The sequence below is a fragment of the Lissotriton helveticus genome, chromosome 10 (genome assembly GCF_964261635.1).
Source record: "Lissotriton helveticus chromosome 10, aLisHel1.1, whole genome shotgun sequence".
Lineage (NCBI taxonomy): Eukaryota > Metazoa > Chordata > Amphibia > Caudata > Salamandridae > Lissotriton > Lissotriton helveticus.
Genome location: NC_136071.1, coordinates 1,119,306,629 through 1,119,328,221, shown reverse-complemented (window position 1 = coordinate 1,119,328,221; position 21,593 = coordinate 1,119,306,629). Strand labels below are relative to the sequence as shown.

The window sequence follows — 21,593 nt, the reverse complement described above, 5'->3', positions numbered from 1 at the left end:
CAGGCTGCGAGATTGTAATTATCCCATGGATGAGTCGCGCTGGCAAGCGAGGACAGAGTGTCCCCGCCACAGTCCTCGCCAAGTGCAGAATTACTGTTCACCTGACGACGTGGAGCCCCTCTCTCGGTTTAGGCAAACCGTGAAAATGTAAAGAGCAAAGCGCCAAGCGTATTTAGAGAGGGCTCACCACGACACACCCGGACCCTCCGGTCTCTGCTTGCCTTCCGAAAATCTGACAGCCTCCCTCCTCAAGGTTGAAAAGAAGTCCGACGCGTTTCGGGGCAGACACGCCCCCTCTTCATGGACGCTGCACACAGACACATGAACTCACCCAGCTGATTTAAACGCCATTTATTTAAATCTTGTCCGCCCTAAGTGGGTGTGGTTTGTGGTGCTAGATTTTCGGAAGGCAAGCAGAGAACGGAGGGTCCGGGTGTGTCGTGGTGAGCCCTCTCTAAATACGCTTGGCGCTTTGCTCTTTATATATATATATATATATATATATATATATATATATGTGTGTGTGTATATATATATATATAAATATATATATATATATATATATGTATGTATGTATGTATATATATATATATATATATATATATATATATATATATATATATATATATATATATGTGTGTGTGTGTGTGTGTATATATTTCACTCAATTGTTTGCACCAAAATCCCAGAGGGGCACAGAAAGGCAGCACTCATATCAGCAAAGCCAGGGAAAGTTATAGTTATATATGTATATATCTAATCACAGAGGCTAAATCTATTGCATTTGCCATGGCTTGTTTATGGGCTTTTTCGTCCTTTTTCGTCCTTTTTCTGTGTCTCCTTTCTTGCGGTTGTTGACCCTCTTCTGTTTCGATACTCCAGCATAGAGGATCCTGGTGAGAGCGCGTCGCCTGCAGAGCAGTCTCAGCAGCAGCAGCTCTGGTCGGATGCTAGGGCTGGAGGTCTGTGCGCCCGCACGCCACGGAACTCACGCACTCCGCGGAACTCCCGCACCGCCTGCCCTCCGCGGAACTCCCGCGCAGCCTTCTCAAGACAGGTAAGTGCGCGCTCGGCCAGGTTATGAGTCTATAATTCAGCAGCATCAGCTTCGAGGGAGAAGCCTCCGAACAGGAATAAGAGGATACATTGTATTCAGTCCTACTCTTTGAACGCACAGAAGAGGTGATATTCGCCTGGGGAGAATAGAAAGATACACTCTATCCAGCTGTTTCCCTGCTGTTCGTTTTTAGACAATAAAATGTTACGGTGCGTCAAGCAATTAATCTGCTGCTTAGTCTCAGAGAAAAAAGAAATATTGTATCCAGGTGCCCAATTTTTGTCTACTTGTGTCTACTGTGTATCTCCCCCCCCCCCCCCCCCCCCCCTTTACTGTTGCAGATAGAGCGGGTGCATTGTATCCCAGAGTGTTGCGATGGGAAGGTTACTAAGTCTCGTCTCTTCTGGGGTGTAGAGGACGGGCGATCGCACCCCCTCTTCTTCGCAGATTTAGAATATAAGGGGTGCATTTATCAATCACCCACTTGGTACCCAGTGTGATTTGGTCCAGGAATACACGGTAAGCAGCGTCCCGTCGGGTGCCCAGTGTTGGCAAATGAAAAGATGTATAATATTCAGGGGGGCGGCCACCTCCCGCACACCCCCTCGGGGCCGAGTGTGCAGGAGCCGGGGGCTGTTGGGTAGATGCACAGACTGCACCGGGGCTACATATGCGCCCCCTGTCACTCGTCAACAGGGGCCGCCAAGCCCTGCAAGCCGACCCCCTGTGGGGTACCTGGACAGTCGAGGGGGTGGGGGCGCACCTCCGCCCCCTCTTATCAGAGATAAGCGCTACTTATCTGTCGTACGTCCCATTGATGTATTTTTCTCCCGCGCAGCATGCTCCCACCCCCTTTCGGTTGAAATGGCCGTGCCGAGCAGTTTCCAAGAGGCTGCGGGAGTGTGCCACACGCGCCCATTGTTCTGTAAATGTGTCGTTGTGTTGCCTCGGTCACGGTGAATGCCAGGTGTCTCTCTGGCGGGCTCTGTCCAAGAAACCATGTGTCTGGCACTCCTCGGTTGCGTAACGTGTGTCTTGTATGGGTTGATTTGTTATTGCTGTCACTCACCAGCCCACGTCATCTCCCTCCCTCTCTGCACGCGTATTGCTATTTGTAATGCATCTGTATAGCACCCAGTCTGACATCAGTCTGGCATCGAGGCACTTTCTTTCTAACCACCCTGGTATTGACCTATATACCAATTCCTCTTTGCCTCGCGCATTGTTTCAATAAAAACAAGACCTTCTAACCACCAATTCTTCCTTTGTGCCAGAAAAGACCCCTTTCTAAAGTCTGAAGTGGGCTGCTCTAGCACTGCTCCTCCTCCACCCCCCCCCCCCCCCCCCACCCCCCCACCACACACACACATTGTATGAGCGGGCAGTGCCTCCTCTAGCGCTGGACCCGGCAGTCTTGCACATCCTAAAGAGTGCATGTGTGTCCTCTGATCGGCTGTGGCACAGTACAGCGCCCAGTGGCCCTCTTCGGGCAGTTATACAGCGCATGTGAACCACGTCAGCAGGTACTACATATGAGGAAACACCGCAGATTCCTTCAGGGGGCTGCAGAGGAACCTAGCCAGGAGGCAACATGCGTCAACATACCTCAGCATATAATCAATGACCGGAAGGGGGCTTCGGACAGCGCGCCCTGACCTTTGACATTTCATTATTTACTATAGAGTTTGGACTCCCCTGGACCTGCTTCAGCCGGTGGAAAATCCATAGCGAGCTCCCCGTCAGATTGTGATGAATGGGCACCCCCTAGCCCCGCCCCCCCCCCCCCCACAGTTCAATTACTTTTGCGTGTCACCGGTGTGTTTATAAGGTACTGTATTCGTGTTTTGAGGGCCCATAAACTGAGCGGTCTCTCCCCGGCTGAACGCAACGATCCGGTGTCTTGTGCGCCATTTAATGCTGGTGTCCGCGCTGCTTCTAAGCGCTACAGATTTTATGATCACGATTTGGAAACAATGAAGTAACGCACATGCAGTTGCACAGAATCAAACACTTTGTTGAAGTGTGGAGCCGGGATTGCAATGTCGGTCTCTTGGCGTCCAAAAAAAGGCAGTTTACTCAGTAGACCATATCTGCTTTTTATGTGAAGAATACAACAAAGTGCACGTTATTACTGTACTGATTCTCGTACTTAAACTAAATAATGTATGTCTCTTGCTACCGAACAGTCGTCAGTAACGAGTAAATGTAAATGTATTGTGATTTATATAGCGCACGTATCACCCGTAGGCATCAAGGCGCTTGCCTTGGGAACCCGTCCTGGTATTCCCCTGTGAGATAGCCCCAGCAGGGTATCCACAAGGTGAAAGCCAGGCATCCCGCCACGAGGGGCCATAGTGGAGATTAAGCAAGCTATTGCCCAGAGTCGCAGAGTGTGAACCCGTGAGTCGAGGAGGCACCGGAACGAGAATTATCGAGTCCATGGAATTTTTTAGCCCAAGACCCGGCGAGGCGGGGAATTGAACCCTGGTCCAGGACCGATCTCAGCTTCCGGGTCTGCCGCCTCTAACCCCTGAGCCACACTTCTCCAGTCTAATTAAGATTCAGTCTTCAGCTTCATTATGTATGGACATTTGATTCATTAATTACATATCTGTACGTGTTCTATCTGTACGTGTTCTATCTATCTGTACGTGTTCTATCTATCTATCTATCTATCTATCTATCTATCTATCTATCTATCTACCTACCTATCCCTGCCTCTCTCCGTCTCTGTCTCTCTCCCGACCCCCCCCCTCCTCTCTCTCTACCTATCGCTCTCTCTGTCTCTCTCCCTCTCTGTCTCTCTCCCGACCCCACTCCTCTCTCTCCTCTCTCTCCGCCTATCCCCCTCTCTGCCCGTCTCATTCTCTCTCCCTGTCCCCCTCCCCTCCCCTCTCTCTCTCTCCCTACCCCCTCCTGCCCCTCTCTCTACCTATCTCCCCCCCACCCCCCACCTTCTACCTACCCCCCCCCCCTCTCTCTTTGTTATGCAACGGAGGCCTTCTGATGAAGTGAAAGCCCCGGAGGCTGAAGGCCGGATGCTTCCCTCATGTGACACTGTGGGTCTGTGTGTTTGCGTGCACGAGCGCGCTTTACACGTCTGCTCTCACAATGCTCGTTGTGTTCGTTTGCAGTCCGCGCCTGGCTGCTGTTCTGCACTCTCTCGTGCACAGCCCCAGGGTCCCCCTCCGCGTGCTCCACATCTGTCCCTGCAGTGCACATCAGCCGCTGCAGTGCAGTGCCCGCCGCTCTCCGGTGAGGACGGCCAGCCTGCGCGTCCTTTTCATTTGCTCATTGATTTTAGAAAGAGCGCCAAAGTCCCAGACGGGGACTCCGATGCCCTGACAGGAGCATCGATAACGGAAGATGGGACATCCAAGGGGGGCTACCTAGCGCTGAGAAAAGGCAGCATCCAGGGAGCGCTACGAAGCGCTAGGAGAAGCACCATGGGGGTTCTCTTCACAGCATAAACACTGCGTGCAGCTTCAAGGAACTCAATGCACAAACACTGGCGTGCAGCTTCAAGTAAACTAATGCATAGACAAATACTGGCGTGCAGCTTCAAGGAACTCAATGCATAGACAAATGCTGCGTGCAGCTTCAAGGAACTCAATGCACAAACACTGGCATGCAGCTTCAAGGAACCTAATGCATAGACAAACACTGGCGTGCAGCTTCAAGGAACTCAATGCACAAACACTGGTGTACAGCTTCCAGGAACTCAATGCACAAACACTGGCATGCAGCTTCAAGGAACCTAATGCATAGACAAACACTGCGTGCAGCTTCAAGGAACTCAATGCACAAACACTGGCGTACAGCTTCAAGGAACTCAATGCACAAACACTGCGTGCAGCTTCAAGGAACTCAATGCACAAACACTGGCGTACAGCTTCAAGGAACTCAATGCACAAACACTGGTGTACAGCTTCAAGGAACTCAATGCACAAACACTGGCATGCAGCTTCAAGGAACCTAATGCATAGACAAACACTGCGTGCAGCTTCAAGGAACTCAATGCACAAACACTGGCGTACAGCTTCAAGGAACTCAATGCACAAACACTGCATGCAGCTTCAAGGAACTCAATGCACAAACACTGGCGTACAGCTTCAAGGAACTCAATGCACAAACACTGGCATGCAGCTTCAAGCAACCTAATGCATAGACAAACACTGGCGTGCAGCTTCAAGTAAACTAATGCATAGACAAACACTGGTGTGCAGCTTCAAGTAACCTTAATGCATAGACAAACACTGCGTGAGCTTCAAGGAACTCAATGCACAAACACTGGCGTACAGCTTCAAGGAACTCAATGCACAAACACTGCATGCAGCTTCAAGGAACTCAATGCACAAACACTGGCGTACAGCTTCAAGGAACTCAATGCACAAACACTGGCATGCAGCTTCAAGGAACTCAATGCACAAACACTGCATGCAGCTTCAAGGAACTCAATGCACAAACACTGGCGTACAGCTTCAAGGAACTCAATGCACAAACACTGGCATGCAGCTTCAAGCAACCTAATGCATAGACAAACACTGGCGTGCAGCTTCAAGTAAACTAATGCATAGACAAACACTGGCGTGCAGCTTCAAGTAACCTTAATGCATAGACAAACACTGCGTGAGCTTCAAGGAACTCAATGCACAAACACTGGCGTACAGCTTCAAGGAACTCAATGCACAAACACTGGCATGCAGCTTCAAGAAACCTAATGCATAGGCAAAATCTGCGTGCAGCTTCAAGGAACTCAATGCACAAACACTGGCGTACAGCTTCAAGGAACTCAATGCACAAACACTGGCCTCCAGCTTCAAGGAACTCAATGCACAAACACTGGCATGCAGCTTCAAGGAACCTAATGCATAGACAAACACTGCGTGCAGCTTCAAGGAACTCAATGCACAAACACTGGCGTACAGCTTGAAGGAACTCAATGCACAAACACTGGCGTACAGCTTCAAGGAACTCAATGCACAAACACTGGCATGCAGCTTCAAGGAACTCAATGCACAAACACTGGCGTGCAGCTTCAAGTAACCTTAATGCATAGAAAAACACTGGCGTGCACCTTCAAGTAACCTAATGCATAGACAAACACTGGCTTGCAGCTTCAAGTAACCTACTGCATAGACAAACACTGGCGTGCAGCTTCAAGTAACCTAATGCATAGACAAACACTGGCGTGCAGCTTCAAGTAACCTAATGCATAGACAAAAACTGGCGTGCAGCTTCAAGTAACCTAATGCATAGACAAACACTGTCATGCAGCTTCAAGGAACTCAATGCACAAACACTGGCGTGCAGCTTCAAGTAACCTTAATGCATAGACAAACACTGGCGTGCAGCTTCAAGTAACCTAATGCATAGACAAACACTGGCGTGCAGCTTCAAGTAACCTTAATGCATAGACAAACACTGGCATGCACCTTGAGGAACTAAATGCACAAACACTGGCGTACAGCTTCAAGTAAACTAATGCATAGACAAACACTGGCATGCAGCTTCGAGGAACTAAACACACAAATACTGGCGTGCAGCTTCAAGTAACCTAATGCATAGACAAACACTGGTGTGCAGCTTCGAGGGACTAAATGCACAAACACTGGCATTCAGCTTCAAGTAGCTTAATGCACAAACACTGGGGAGCAGCTTCAAGCAACTTATTGTATAGACATACACCGGCGTACAGCTTCCAGGAACTAAATGCATAGAAACCACTGGTGTGCAGCTTCAAGTAACTTAATGCATAGAAAAACACTGGCGTGCAGCTTCGAGGAACTAACTGCAAAAACACTGCTGTGCTCCTTCAAGTAACTCAGTGTGAGAACAATGGCGTGCAACTTCAAATAACTCAATGCATAGACAAACACTGGTGTGCAGCTTCAAGTAACTTAATGCATAGACAAACACTGGTGTGCAGTTTCAAGTAACTTAATGTATAGACAAACACTTGTGTGCATCTTCAAGGAACTAAATTTAAAAACACTGACTTGCAGCTCCAAGTAACTAAATGCACAGACAAATACTGGTGTACACTTCAAGTACCTAACTGCACAAACACTGGCGTGCAGCTTCAAGTAACTTAATGCATAGACGATCACTGGTGTGCAGCTTCTGGTACCTAAATACCAATCGCGGCTCCTCGAGGGAGTGCTGCGGGGCGGTGGCGTGGGAGCAGTAACCTCCGGCATGCGGCCGACCGGAGTTCAATACATAAATAAATAAATAAAATGAATTACATTGCGTGCGCTGCAACACCGCGACTGCTAAATGCACAAACACTGGTATGCAGTGTAAAGTAACTAAATGCACAACACTGGCTTGGAGGTTCAAGTACCTAAATGCACGAACACTTTTGTGTTGTTTTAAGAAACTATATCTACAACCACTGGCATGCAGCTTCAAGTAACTTAATGCATAGACAAACACTATCGTGCAGCTTCAAGTAACTTAATACATAGACAAACACTGATGTGCAGTTGTAAGTAACTACATGCACAGACAAACACTCGCGTGGGGCTTCGGTTAACTGCAAATTATGATCTTCTTGATATCATATCTGTAACTGGATGTTACTCTTTATATCTATATTGTAATGATAAAAGGAATCGACATCCCACTATGATTCTAAGTTGCGACTTAGAGATTGCAGCAGCAGGCGGTTATCCAACGGAGCTGCCGCAGCCAGATCTTTCAACCAATTCCAGAGCCTCTGCTAAACAGCAGCATTATGAATAAATGGATCAGTTTTGGGGGAGTCTCAGTATAGCAGGGGGAGGCAGATGTGTTTGCGTGGCTTTTACTGATTTGGTAAAATAGAAATTCTTTGTTTTTCAAAGTTTGTCGTCGATTTTATTCTGTATTAAACTCTTTTCTTGAAGCTGCCCCTACTTGGCAACATCTACTAATCAGTTTCAGAATGAAATCCCTTTTTAGGTCTAGTCTACAGACATCTTCAACATCTTTAGCTGTCTGCTGTGGATAACCAGTGCTTAATTTGAGCCAGTTGTTTTCTGGTGCTCAGCACCAGCAGTTAATTGCCAACACCGGTTCTTGTGACAGTCTGCCACAAGGTGGCGCTGTCTGGCTAATTTAGAGATGACCACAACAACAGTTAATTATTAATTCAATATACATTAAAAGTGACAATTACTTAATGCCCAAGCCATTCCTACAGCATTGGGGGCTTGAAAAAGTCAGAATTGTCACTCTTGTAGTAGTTTGATGATTAGTAGTTGTGTTGTCACGATCATTGGCAGTGGTGGCAGGGGCAATGTGTGGTGCAAGCTGCAGTGGTATCCTGACAGGAGCCCTGGAGCTTATTTGGTTTACAAATTAAGCACCGGGATAGACCTATTCTGTTCATTACAAGTGCGAGTGTGCATTGGGTCATTCCATGTTTATCATTGGATAGCGTTATTGTCAGTCTCATTTGATTGATTTCCGATTCAAAGGTTCTCCTTCCTCTTCTTGTGTTTGTCAACCCAAGGACCATAGCGTCTTTGCCATCCTTTGAAACTGATGACTGGTATCCTCTCTAGGCTGATATCGGCGAAATACTGTTTTTCCTATTCATTTATTTGCTCCATGGGAGTCCATGTGTGTTCTTGCTCACTCTCCCCTGTGCTGTTTCCTCCTCACATCTCTGCTTTCACCCCTACTCCTCATTCCCCAGCTCTTCCATTGATTTCCCCATACCTTCACATCCCTTATGGCTTGCTTTCTCTTTTCTACTCCATGATCTACTCTGTTGCTTTCCTACCCTCCCTGTTGCCACCCTCTCTGCTGCTCCCGATTCCCGTCTATTTATTAGGTCTTGCCTACCAGACAGCTCAAGCTGACGGTTTTCGAAAAACCTATAGTCAGCTTAAAGTGGCTTAGAGCCCACCCATTGCTTACCATTGGTTGTCCTTATTGTCACTCTCATTTGCTTTCGTCTTCTTAGTGTAATGCTCACCCCGCCTCCACTGCACTCTGTGTTGCTCTCTCTCTCTCACCCATGTACTTCTAACCCAACACTTCTGTGATATGCTCATCTCACGTGCTGCTTCCCCTGCGATGCCACCTAGCGCTCCATCTTGGTCTCTCTCTCTGTTGTTTACCCCCCCAACATGCTATCCATGTTGCTTCTCATCCCACAGATCATTTCACTACCCCCACCCTCCGTGTTGCTTCTCCCACCCGCTTAACTCTTTTACTGCGGCGCAAATTCCACCACGGTGCGGGAGTTCTAATGAGTGGGCGGGGCCACCTCAGCCAACGGACGTGCGCAGCACTAGCCAGGTAGTGCTCGGGGCGGCCGTTGAAAGGGTTAAAAAAAAAAGCGCTTCCATGCATTTTTTCTTTGTACTATCTTTGTACTATCAACCCAACTTGGCCAAATGGCACGGCCAGTCGCATCTTATGCTTATAATTATTCCTGTTTTCCCATGCTGCACAGCATCGCTAAAAGCCACTGGCAAAGCCAATAGGTCCCAAAACCAAGCCCTATTTCGGTTACCAAGGCTTCTTTATATTTAGTTTCGGAGGGGCCAGCAGCTGTAATTTATTACCAGGATACTAACTTCATAATAATCTTTTGCACAAATGTTGTTTGTTTTATGTACCACTACAAGATGGGCACCAACCACACTGGAACAATACATTACAAGTTAAAAAAAATGTCCACTGTGCATTATCCTCCTTTCATTTATTTATTTATATTGCTGATGCTGTTTAACATTGACAACACCCATTGGCCAAGCCAACCCTACCTCTTGTCAAAACCGAGACCTATTGGCTTTTCCAGTCGTTGTTTGTCCTGTTGGCAGCCATTGTTTCTATGTCTATGTAATTACGGTGACTAGCACAGTAAATAAGTACATGTATGGACAACTCTCTGATATTCTTAAAATAAATCTGAAAAATGCAAAAACAATATGTAGTAGGCTATAGCAAACACCTTATATTAAACTCTGCTGTAGAAAAAAATGTTTAAAGCGCCCTCACACAGATGTTGAGCTTAATGCCTGTAGTATCTCTCACCCTAACACTTTTAAAATGTTTATCCGTTTCCATAAAATAGCAATAGAGACACATTGTGTTTCTGTTGAGTTTCTTTTTTGTTTATGCAAACTATAAATTCCCCCTCTACCATATGAATCACAAGAACATTCAGGTAAAACATTAACCATGTTATTACCACTTTTCTAAACGACTGCTTTGTGTACAGAGAACTTCATTAAACCCACTCTTTCGTAACTATAAAATCCCAGGATGTTTTTACTGCCTTTTTTCTTCTATTTTGTCGGTGCCTTTCAGTTTCCAGACCGAATTAAGAATAATTATTTATTCACTATAAAAAGCAACATCTAGTGAAGAATGTCGCAAATGAACTTAACCCCTTGCGTGCTGATGACGGCCCCCGTTCGTCATGCAGCACGGTGTGCGTGTGCTGATGACAGCTGGGGGCCGTCATGAACCCGCCCACTTCGAAAAACGCCCCACAGGCGCAGAATCGCGGCCGCACGCGAGGGATTAAAACCCGAGCTGACATCAGAAATAAATCAACATTCTAGAATCTGATTGTTGCTAATTGTTGGCATGCAGGGCGGGGCTATGAGAAATCTTTTTTTCCCCCATACTCTGGATGGCCCCTTTAAACATATTTCACTATTTTATTACATGTGTAATATTCATATTATTTTTTTGCTTCAAAAATAGAGTTGTGTCCGTCTTTACATGAACACGAATGTAATGATTAGACATTCATGCTAATGTGCAGATATTTGTATGTTCACTCGGGGCCAGAATGGCCCTTCTGTTGGCTGGGGAAACCCCTAGGCAGCCAGGGGCGGGGCTGAAAGTCTAGACTTTGGGTGTCAGCCACTTTGGCCCATTCACAAGCAGAGCATTCGATTTTAATCTTGCAGGTGGGTGTTCATTGACGACCATACCCCAATAATGGTGTTCCAATAGTCAAGTTTATTTATGCAACTCCTACGGGGGTCCACATAATTTTACACTGCAGAAAATACAAAAAATGCATTCTCTTCAAAAATAGTTTTTTCTTTGTATGAAGCTGCCTCCTTAAAATCTATGATCATACATACTATACAGAATGCGGTGGAGAATAAAACAGTCATGTAAGACAGGAAAGTGCAAAGTGCGAAATGAAACAAAACATTCCTAAAAAGCAAGAGTAAAAATATTACGACGCATATAAAGCAGAATGAAGAAAAGCCAAAATATTACAACATAAGAAATAACATAAAAGTGTCCTAACAGCCCAAAAAGTTTTTTAAAAATTGATAAATCCTATGACAAACCATTTCATTTGCTGGGGACAAAATATTTAGGCGGTCCTCGCGGGCAGAATGAATGTTGAATTTAAAGTATGAAGGTCGTAGGAAAATGCGCCTAGCCTTTTGCAACTCCGGACACACAACAAAACATAACAGGTATATTTGTAAAGCGCACGATTACCCGTAGGTGTCCTGTCGCTGAATAAAAGATGTTTATTGCTACCCAACTCAATGGTACTCATTTTATCGACCTCTGTTGAATGAAAGGCTGAGTGGACCCGCCGGGATTTGAACCTGTGATCATGAGGTCGAACACAGGCCCTTGCAGTGGCTGCTTTAGTCCGCTAAGTCACCAGACCCGGCTCCACGACACAAATCAACTCAGCTCAAATAACACATGATTAAGATCTTGAACTTGCAAAAAACACATTTTGCAGATTCTCTCTTTTTTTTCCGTATTTTGTCCCAAATACCAGTATTTTCTCTTAAGGGTAACCAATAGAGTCTCAAGAAGAGCACCAGCCTTCTGATCCCGTGAGGTAGCTTCCATGTTAGATAGGGCTACGGTTTGTTCCCCAATGCGCTCCCACAAACCACCTCATTGCGCCACTTGGGCTGGCTGTTGTACAGTGCTTAGCTCTTCTCTGGAGCTGGCACTCTAGATTACTGTGAGTGTTCCTAGTTCTGGAGTTCTCCTTCGCCCTGTTGGCAGTTGGAGCTCTGGTCAGATGAGGGATGGTCCTACCTGTTCTGTGCTGCAATAAAGCTGTTTCCTGCGATATCTACTCGTGGAATCTTATTTCCATTTACAACATTTGGCGACTTGGACTGGCGATGCGTCTGGCCACAGCTTCCTCGTTTGAATCTGCAGCTCAAGAAGGAATTACAGAACAGTAGCGTCCAACTCCCTCGCGAACCCCGTGTGGTGCACAGCGTTGAACAATACTTCATTGCGGAGGTGATCACAACCTCTGAAAGATTTCCAGAGGATTTCTCTTTCCGATATCTCCATCGTCAAAGTGAGTGACGTCAACTCCTTCAACGTCTCTTCAATGACGGTGAGCGAGATCCTAACGTGATCTAGTGAGTCGCGTAGCTACTACGCTATACGTGAACCGCATCACTGAGGCGCATTCTTTCTCATGCGTGTCTACGCTGTAGTTCTGACGTCAGAAGCGTGACCGACCTTGCGTACGACGCAGTCGGCCATTTTGATTAATTTCTTCACTGTCTGTCGGTGGTCGCCTAGGAGACGCAATTCACCGTGATCTTCACTGTTTGTTGTCGGAAACAGTGTCGAGTGTCAGCGGACCATGAATATCCTGTTTGGTGTAAGCGCTTATTTTAAAATCTCAAAAATAATTTAATAAGCGGACTGTTTTCCTTTTGTCTTCAATTTTAAACTGTGCCCTTACTTTGTCGTGTGACAACTGCTCTTTGCATCGTAATCATCATTTTACTTTCGTGACTGTATAAGACTGACCTCATGGCTCAAGCAGTCAATGTTGCCTTACCACCGCAATTCTTGAGTGAGCCGGGGAATCCGTCTATAATGTGGGAAGACTGGATAGTTATGTTTAATAATTACATTCAAGCTCTGGATGGGGAAGACTTTCCACCTAAACGAAAGAAAGCTCTTTTGATGACCACTTTGGGCAAAGAGGGACAGCGTCTTTTCAAATACTTACCGCAAGTATTACCTTCTGGGTCACAAGCTGATTTAGACGAATTTAAAGAGGCTGTAGCAAGACTTGAAACCAGATTTGGTAAAGAGGAAAACTTTGTTCTACAGAGATATAAATTCTATAAAAACAAACAGTTGGCAGATGAGAGCATTGACGAATTTGTTGCACGACTACGTGAACTATCTGTAAAATGCAATTTTGGTCAAATGGCGGATGAACTAATTAGAGACCAACTAATTGTTCAAGCCAACAACAGGAAGGTCCAAGAACGATTATGGGCAGTGAAGAATCCAACGTTGAAAGTTGCTATTGAATTAGCTAAAGTGGTGGAAGAAAGCGAGAAATGTATGAGAGAGTTACAGAAGAGTGGTTTGGAAACAAAAGTTGCAGAAGTTTCCAATAAGAGTGTGATTAGTGACAATAGTGATGATGAAGCAATGGCTATTGCTATTGTTAGGAAAAAAGGCTATATTCTTCAAAAAAAGAATGTGCAACAATCATCAAGTAATAAGAATAGTCAGAAAATGTGTTCAAAGTGTGGGAGTTTTTCGCATTCCTCAGATGCTAAGTTCTGTTTTGCGAATAACAAAGAGTGTCTACGTTGTGGGAAAATGGGACACTTTGCAAAGATGTGTAAAAATAGAAATAACTCAAGAGTGACTGTAGTCAATGAGTGTGGTGATTTGAAACGTGAAATGAACAAGATATTGGTTCTGTGTGACACAGTATGCTCTTGCAGGGATCGAAGGGGAAATGCTTTTAAAGCTGACTTTAAGATTGATGAGAAAGTTGTTACTCTCATGGTTGACACAGGTTCAAAGTGGACCATCATCCCACTATCCTTGATGAAGAGTGTGTGGGGTGAAAAGATTTTGAAGGAGTGTGACATTTTTCCGTCTGGGTATCAAGGTGAGAAAATTGACCTATTAGGCTACTTCGAGGCAAAGATTGAGTTTAGAAATAGATCAGCACCTGGAAAAGTTTACATTTCAACTGATGGACCAGCCATATTAGGTCGTCACCATCAGTATGATTTGCACATTGTGGTTGATCCTAGGTCTGATGATCCAGTGTCTATTGTTGATAATTCATCTGTAAATGAGATACTGGATAAATTTAGAAATGTCTTTAGAGATCAATTGGGAGAACTCGTAGGTTATTCACATCACATAATTCTCAAAGAAGGTAGTTGTCCTGTCCAGCATAAGATGAGGAGAGTCCCTTTCTCTTTGCGAAAAGAGGTTAAAGCTACTTTAGAAGAAATGCTTCAAGGTGGCATTATTGAACCTATTGAGGCGTCTCCGTGGGTTTCACCTGTAGTGATTTCACAGAAACCAGACAATAAAATTAGGTTCTGTGTGGACCTGCGTTCATTGAATAAGTGTGTGGTTGCTGATGTGTTCCCACTACCAAACATTAGTGAGTTAGTCTCGACACTCAAGGGAGCCAAGTTTTTTAGTAAGTTGGATCTTAAGCATGCGTACCATCAAATTTGCTTAGATGACAAGTCCAAACATCTGACTGCATTCATCACTAGCGAAGGGACCTTCCAATTCACGAGGTTACCCTTCGGACTTGTCTCTGCCGCTAGTGTATTCCAGAGACTTGTGTCCGAGGTTTTTAAGGGTCTAGATAAAGTACTATATTTTCAAGATGACATCTTGATCTATGGAGATTCCCTGGAGGAGCACAATAGGATTTTGCAGAATGTGTTACGAAGAGTGGATGATGCTGGTCTAACGTTGAGAAGGGAGAAGTGTGCGTTTCTGTTGAAGGAAATAGAGTACTTAGGTTTTTGCCTGTCTGAGGAAGGCGTTAAACCTAAGAAGAACTTATTAGAGGCCATTGAACTAGCTCCCTTCCCTGTTGATAAGGATCAACTTCGATCCTTCATGGGTTTGATCGAGTTTTACTCGAAATTCGTGAGAGATTTCTCTTCAAAGACTGCTCCTTTGAGATACTTATTGAAAAAGGGTGTCAAGTTTAATTGGACTGTTGAGCATGAATCTTGCTTCAATATGATCAAAGGGGAACTTAAATCTGCTAATGTTCTTACCCCTTTTGATACTGCTCGGTCCTCTATCTTGATGGTTGACGCCAGTGTTGTAGGTCTTGGTGCAGTTCTCCTGCAAAAGCATGGTGGGGTAGAGAAGACCATTGCGTTTGCGTCCAGGCCTTTGTCTGTCTCGGAATCTAATTACTCAGTCATAGAGCGTGAAGCTCTTGCTGCTGCTTGGGGCACGAGTTACTTTAGGACCTACTTGTGGGGTTACAAATTTATTCTCCGTACAGACCATAAACCCCTTTTAAATGTTTTAGCTCCAGGTGGTGCTGGAAAAGGGTCTCCGAGGTTGGCAAGATTAGCCTCTCGTCTACAGGACTACCAATGTGAGATTGAGTTCGTTCATGGCTGGAAAAACATCCAAGCAGATTGCTTGTCGCGGCTTCCTGTACGATCCACTAGCTGTGACGGTCCTGTAAAGGATGTTTTGGATGATTTAGCAGTTGCTATAGCAGAGGATGTTATGTTTGTGGGAGGTGGTTCTTTTTCTCATGATGAGTGGTCAAAAGGTATGGAGGAGGATCAAATTTTAAAGGCTGTTATAAATCTTGTCTCGAAAGGAGCAAGAAGAGAGATCACTGTTGACCCTCAGGTTAGACCGTTTTTGAAGGTCTTGAAGGAACTCTCCTTGGAAGGGGAGGATGTTCTGATGCGGGGTGATCGCTTTGTTCCTCCTGGTTCGTTAAGAGGTAGGATTCTTGACTTGGCTCATGAGGGTCATTTGGGCCAAAGCCTCACCCAACGTCGTGTTAAGGAAAACTTTTGGTGGCCCTCTGTCGATAGTGATGCAGTGGATTGTGTGCTGAGGTGTAGTTTTTGCAAGGAAGGGGAGAAACGTCTAAAAATTATGGGATCTCAGTCACCGCAGAAAATTGGATTTGAAAACGTACCTTGGCACAGTGTCTGTTTGGATTTCATAGGCCCTATGAGTGAGTTACCTTTAAATCAACGTTATGCCATTGTTATAATTGACTGTTATTCGAAGTGGCTTTGTGTACAGTTTGTGAGGGAGATAAACACCGATAACACCATTAACTTTCTGAAGGGTGTTTTCTTGAATGAGGGATACCCTTCTGTCCTTATCTCGGATAATGGCACTCAATTGACATCTTCGAAAATGGCTTCGTTTGTGCGTGAATGTGGCATCAGACATCAGAAGACAAGTCTGTACAACCCGCAAGGAAATGGTCTCTGTGAAAGGGTAAATCGTCTCGTGAAGGGGGTGATTCAAATGTTTGTAGAAGGTGGTTGTTTTTCGCATGAGCGTGTACAAGAACTTGTCTGGGCTTACCGGTCAACGCCTCATAAGAATGGTGAAAAATCCCCTTTTGAATTAATGCGTGGGCGTGCTTCTGTGACAAGATTGACTCCTGCTTGGTTGAAGTGTTTTTTTTTTTTTTTTTTTTTTTTTTGTTTTTTTTTTGAAAACCTTTATTGACAATGAAAGCTCACAAATACTGGCCTACAACCCCACGGGCTGGCCAGAAACAGAATGGTCAAATAACCAGCATACAAAAAGAAGATCTGCACAGGATATAACATCAGGAGCACTGGTGAAACAAGAAAGACCATCGAGCGTTCAGCAAGAGCAGGATAAGAAAGGTTAAGTTTTCTAGCACGGGGAGGGGACCAAAAGAATAACGGGCCGTATACGAGAATACAAGGGAGGGACCGCGGCAAGCCGCCATTTTATAAACACAACGTAAAAAAATGAAGCCATATAATCAAATCGAGCAAAGGACAAAAACAGAATCAGACCATCAAATAGCGACAGTGGCAACAATCAATCGCGCACACTCACCTCCGCCCCCACCCAAACAAAGAAGACGTGGTCAAAAAGCCCCATCACAAAGACTATGCAATACGCACCCCAACGGAAAAGGGGCACCTCCATAAAGGAGGAAGGGAAAGAGGGAAAAAAAAACAACAGAAGGAACACCCGCCAGACCATGCATCCTCAGGGGGAAAAACAGGACAATAAAACCGGCATGCGATGTAACAGCAACATAATACCAGAATAGGCAGCAAACCACAATCAGCCACACACCGGAAGAAGGACAGAATACCCCCGGGGGAGATACAAGGTGACAGAGTCCCGAAAAAGTGAATACACAAGAGCCATAGAACAAAAAGGGAAAATAAGGGGGGAAAAAGACCCCCCGACACAAACAGACCCCCCCCCACCCACCCCTAAGCCCACCCTGCACCCCTGCAGAAGGCTACGGCCTACCCCCCCGCAGCGTGCCTGTCGCCCTAAGTTGAACCCGAAATTTAGTGGAACAAGAAAAGTTGGAATTAGAAGACAAAAAAGGGGGGGGGGGGAAAGGGAGGGAAGGAAAGAAGGGAATAAAGACATACAAACATACACACGGGGGAGGGCCAAAGACAGGAGTAAATGCACCCATCCACCCGCCCGGGTTAAGGGTCCAAGTCCTCGGGAAGCCAAAGAGTATCAGGCCAAAGTCCAGGAGCACTAACCAGTTACACAGAACCATATCAGGACACAGAGATCATCCAAACCGTTCATGAACCACCGCATATAGGAGCCAGTTTTCATCAGCCCTGACCCTTTTTATCCAAAGCAGTAAGGGTCCGATCCAACGAGGACCCTGCCAGAAAGAACAGAAGGCAGGCAGCAGGAAAGTCCAACGGCAGTCCAAAAAAGTCACAGGAAGAAAAGCATGGAAGATCCAGGAAAGTCACAGAATGTAGCAAACGATGCAGGCACAGTTCCAAGGATATATCCATAAAAGCCGACCCATCCGGGCCGGTACAGGAGACGTCATCGGGCAGTGGTGATTGAGAGGGACCAGGAGAATCATGAAAGTCCGGCAAAACAAAATCCGGCTCCCGGGCCAAGGGCAGAGGAGGCAGCACAGGAGGAGAAGGCGCCATCAGGATGCGCGCCTCCGGGGTGGCAGCCGGGGCCGAGTCTGCCAGGAGAGTACCAGCCACACCCCGCGATATCGATGCCTCATCCGGTCGCGGGGGCCCGGGAGGCCCGTAGTGAGGAACCGTCTCGAGAGCCAGGAGTGGCGCGGCCACCGATAGCCGCCAGGATAGCAGGATGGTCAGGATCCCCTTAAGTGCAGGAAAACATTCACAGTATCCGACACCCGGGCCTTGTGGCGGGCCCCCAGTGCTCGTCTGGGCCCGGCCCAAACAAATGGGGCTGGTCGCCATCTTGAGAGCCCGAACAGGCCGCGCGGCCAACAACCTCCGCCGGGGCGGCATTAAAGCAGATGAAGTCCCGTCGACAGGCAGAAGAACACCCCGGACAGGAAGGGGGGCCACCAGAAGAAGGGGATTCGCCGGCCCTCCAATGTCGCCAGTCCCGTTCTCCGAGTCCGGGCGGCAAAGAACAAAATGGCCGGACCGGAGAACAAAGGGGGAGGAAGCCGAACACACGAGGAACCCCAATAATGAAGGGCAGCGTCACCATCCAAGGCCGCTGCCACACAGGAGTCTCTCAGCCAGGAACCTCCGGCTCACACGAACAGCGGCCCTCCAATCACCTCCAGCGCGCCCCGAAGGGCAAGCCCGCAGGCTGCATCCGGCCCAGGAGCCGGGACGAAGAACCAGGCCAGTCCGCTCTCGAGTCCCGGGAACGATCGGGGACACTGCACCGGACCCACAGCAGCCAGGACAACCGGAACAAGTGGTAAGTGCCTGCAGTGCGTCGTAGTAGTACCACACAGCAAGGAGGGCTTCCCGGGGCAGGATAAATGCAGGATAAATGTGAAAAACACAGGCGGGCGAACGGAGCCGAGCTAAAGCGCGGCCATCTCGGTCGCGAGCTAGGCTCCTCCCCCGGTTGAAGTGTTTAGATGATGAAGTGTCCTTATCCCAGGGCAACGTTCCCTTACCCATCTCTGTGGGTGATCTTGTTAAGGTAAAGCCGGGTAGGTGTACGAAGGGTCTTAGCAAGTTTAGAGGCCCCTACAGAGTTAAAAAAGTCTTTCCACATTTTGTTGTTCTGGCCAATGGGGAAAGTTGGAATTATAGGAGGGTAGCACTATACCAAAAGAGGAAGGATTTTTCTTCTGATGATTTAATGGCTAGTAGTTCAGGGGGTTGCAATGGGTACTTGTTGACATCTGGTGGTAGTTCTTCTTCCACCTCTCAACCAACAGTACGGGGGGAGGTGGGTAGTGGGATGCTTCTACTTCTGTGTGTGTGCATGATAGATCCTTGCTTGATTCTGCCCCCACTACTTCTGTTCCTACCATTTCTTCTTCTTCCTCGTTGGAAGCCAGGTTGAGGTGCCCTCGCTCTCGTCGTCCACCCACCTATCTGAATGACTATGTACATTGATCTTCTTTGTGATTTCTTTTACATTTGTTTTCTTTTCTTGTTGAGAGGGGAAGATATGTTGTACAGTGCTTAGCTCTTCTCTGGAGCTGGCACTCTAGATTACTGTGAGTGTTCCTAGTTCTGGAGTTCTCCTTCGCCCTGTTGGCAGTTGGAGCTCTGGTCAGATGAGGGATGGTCCTACCTGTTCTGTGCTGCAATAAAGCTGTTTCCTGCGATATCTACTCGTGGAATCTTATTTCCATTTACAACACTGGCTTAAAGCAATATCTCTGGCCAAGCTAATGGAGGACACCGACTTCTTTATAAACATCTTCAATACGGACTTTGGCATGGGGGAGGCAGTATTGCAGCTAAGCCCAAATGAAACATTAGCTTGCTGAAAGGACCTAAAACCTGTCTACTGTTCTTTCAGCTAAACAACAATGCCCACTCTCAGGGCAGCCCTAAGTGTAGCCTTTACCCCCCCCACCCCCAAGGGAGGGAATTGCCCCACCTCAAAACCGCTGCCAGGGATAAGATATATGAGGAGAGTAAGCCGAATTCAAAACGTAAAGCAAGGGGGGTGGCCAGAGAGCTTAGGTTACAGATTTGGCGCACGATTCTACCTTATCGAAGGAAAGGCAATGGTTCATATCCAGCATCTCAGCAGCATAGGACAGAGAAGGAATAATTTTGACCCGGAACACTGACAAAACATGGCTAAGTGTCGTCTCCCGCAGATTCGGTAGAATTTGATCAGTGCACTAGCCTGGAAAAAAGCCCTGCTCACATAGAGTTTAATATGCTCTATATCCCGCCGTTTAAAAAAAAGACCTTTCCAAGATATAAGTAGGAATCAACCAGTTCCAATTTTTCAGACCCCAACATCCACTGGTAACACCTCTTTATTCTAAGCCCTTTCTTACAGAACGCCACAATCTTGCATTTGGCGATGTTGATTTTCAAAAAATGGGCTTCTGCATATTTGGTCAAGGCTTCCAAACGACGTTGCAAGCCAATAGATGTTAAATCAAGGATTGCCTCATCATCCGCATATAATTGGGAACCAACAGACATTGTACCAATTCTGGAGGCACCCTCCTCACCATCTTTAGGGCGCTGGGAAGATCAGATATGTATAAAGAAAACAAAAGAGGGGCCGCAGGCAACCCTTCTAAAGCCCATTATGTGTTCTAATCCTACGGGATAATTCCTTGCGATCCTCTAATCAAAACTTGACACCAGGTATCTGAGTGTAATTCCATAATGAGACCCAGTAGATGATGTGGGACACCCAGTCGAAGGAGCTTTCTCCACTGCGTTTGACGGTCCACTTTATCAAACGTTGTGGAGAAATCAATAAATGCAGTGTAGACTGGCATGCCCGTAAGAAGACATATTTCTCTGCGATAGCTTGGAGGATCACAATGTTATTCAGACAATCGCAGTATCTCTATGTTCACACTTGCAGTATGGTTAGTAGGCATGTTTTAAGCGACTTGACCCAATCACTGTGCAGTTGTAGGATGGTAATTCACCATGTTGAAAGCTCTGTGCTGTCAATTACCCTACAACTGTGGAACGTTGCCCATGGCAGAATGCGGTATGGCAACAGAACTGGTGTAGAAGTGCCTGTGTGTAGTCTAGGTCAGAGAAGACAAGTTTAAGAATGGATTTGTGTGTGTGTGTGTCGGGAGGTGACCTTGAGCGTGCCTAACTCGATGTCCCTCTGGCATGATAATGTCCTATCTGGAAACCTCCTGATACCTAGTATTGGGAACCTATAACATCTTGTTCTCTCCACTCTTTCTGGCATGATAGGGGTCGACATGGTATAATGGTTGCTACTTTTTTCATATTGTGGGCATTGATGTCATGATGTTGTTCACCCAGGATAAAGATTACCCTAGCATAATTATGTTTTTGCCATGATTGTGCTACTGCCGGCACAATGCTGACCATTCTTGAGACCGTTGGTGGCCAGTACAATAATAGTACCAACTCTAGGCCTAATGCTGGATATCTTTGGCGGCTGTAGGCATTCTTGACATAATTGTGACCATCTGGGACATAATGGTGGAATACCTTGCATTTAATGGTGATACATTGCATATAGGACAGAATCTATAACAACAGGAGGGAATCCCCACTGTGCTTGGCCTAACTCTCTGTACTCACCCAAGAGGTTCACCATATGGTGTTAA

The 21,593-nt window shown here is 46.4% G+C and overlaps 1 protein-coding gene across 1 annotated transcript in view; it reads left to right on the top strand.

Moving 5' to 3' along the window:
- The first annotated feature begins 894 nt into the window (after window positions 1-894).
- NOD1 (nucleotide binding oligomerization domain containing 1) overlaps window positions 895-21,593 on the top strand; it is a 289,117-nt gene continuing 268,418 nt past the window's right edge. Inside the window, exon 1 of the mRNA XM_078663898.1 lies at window positions 895-1,057. The gene's annotated coding sequence lies outside the window, so the exon portion shown is untranslated. The remainder of the gene's footprint in view (window positions 1,058-21,593) is intronic.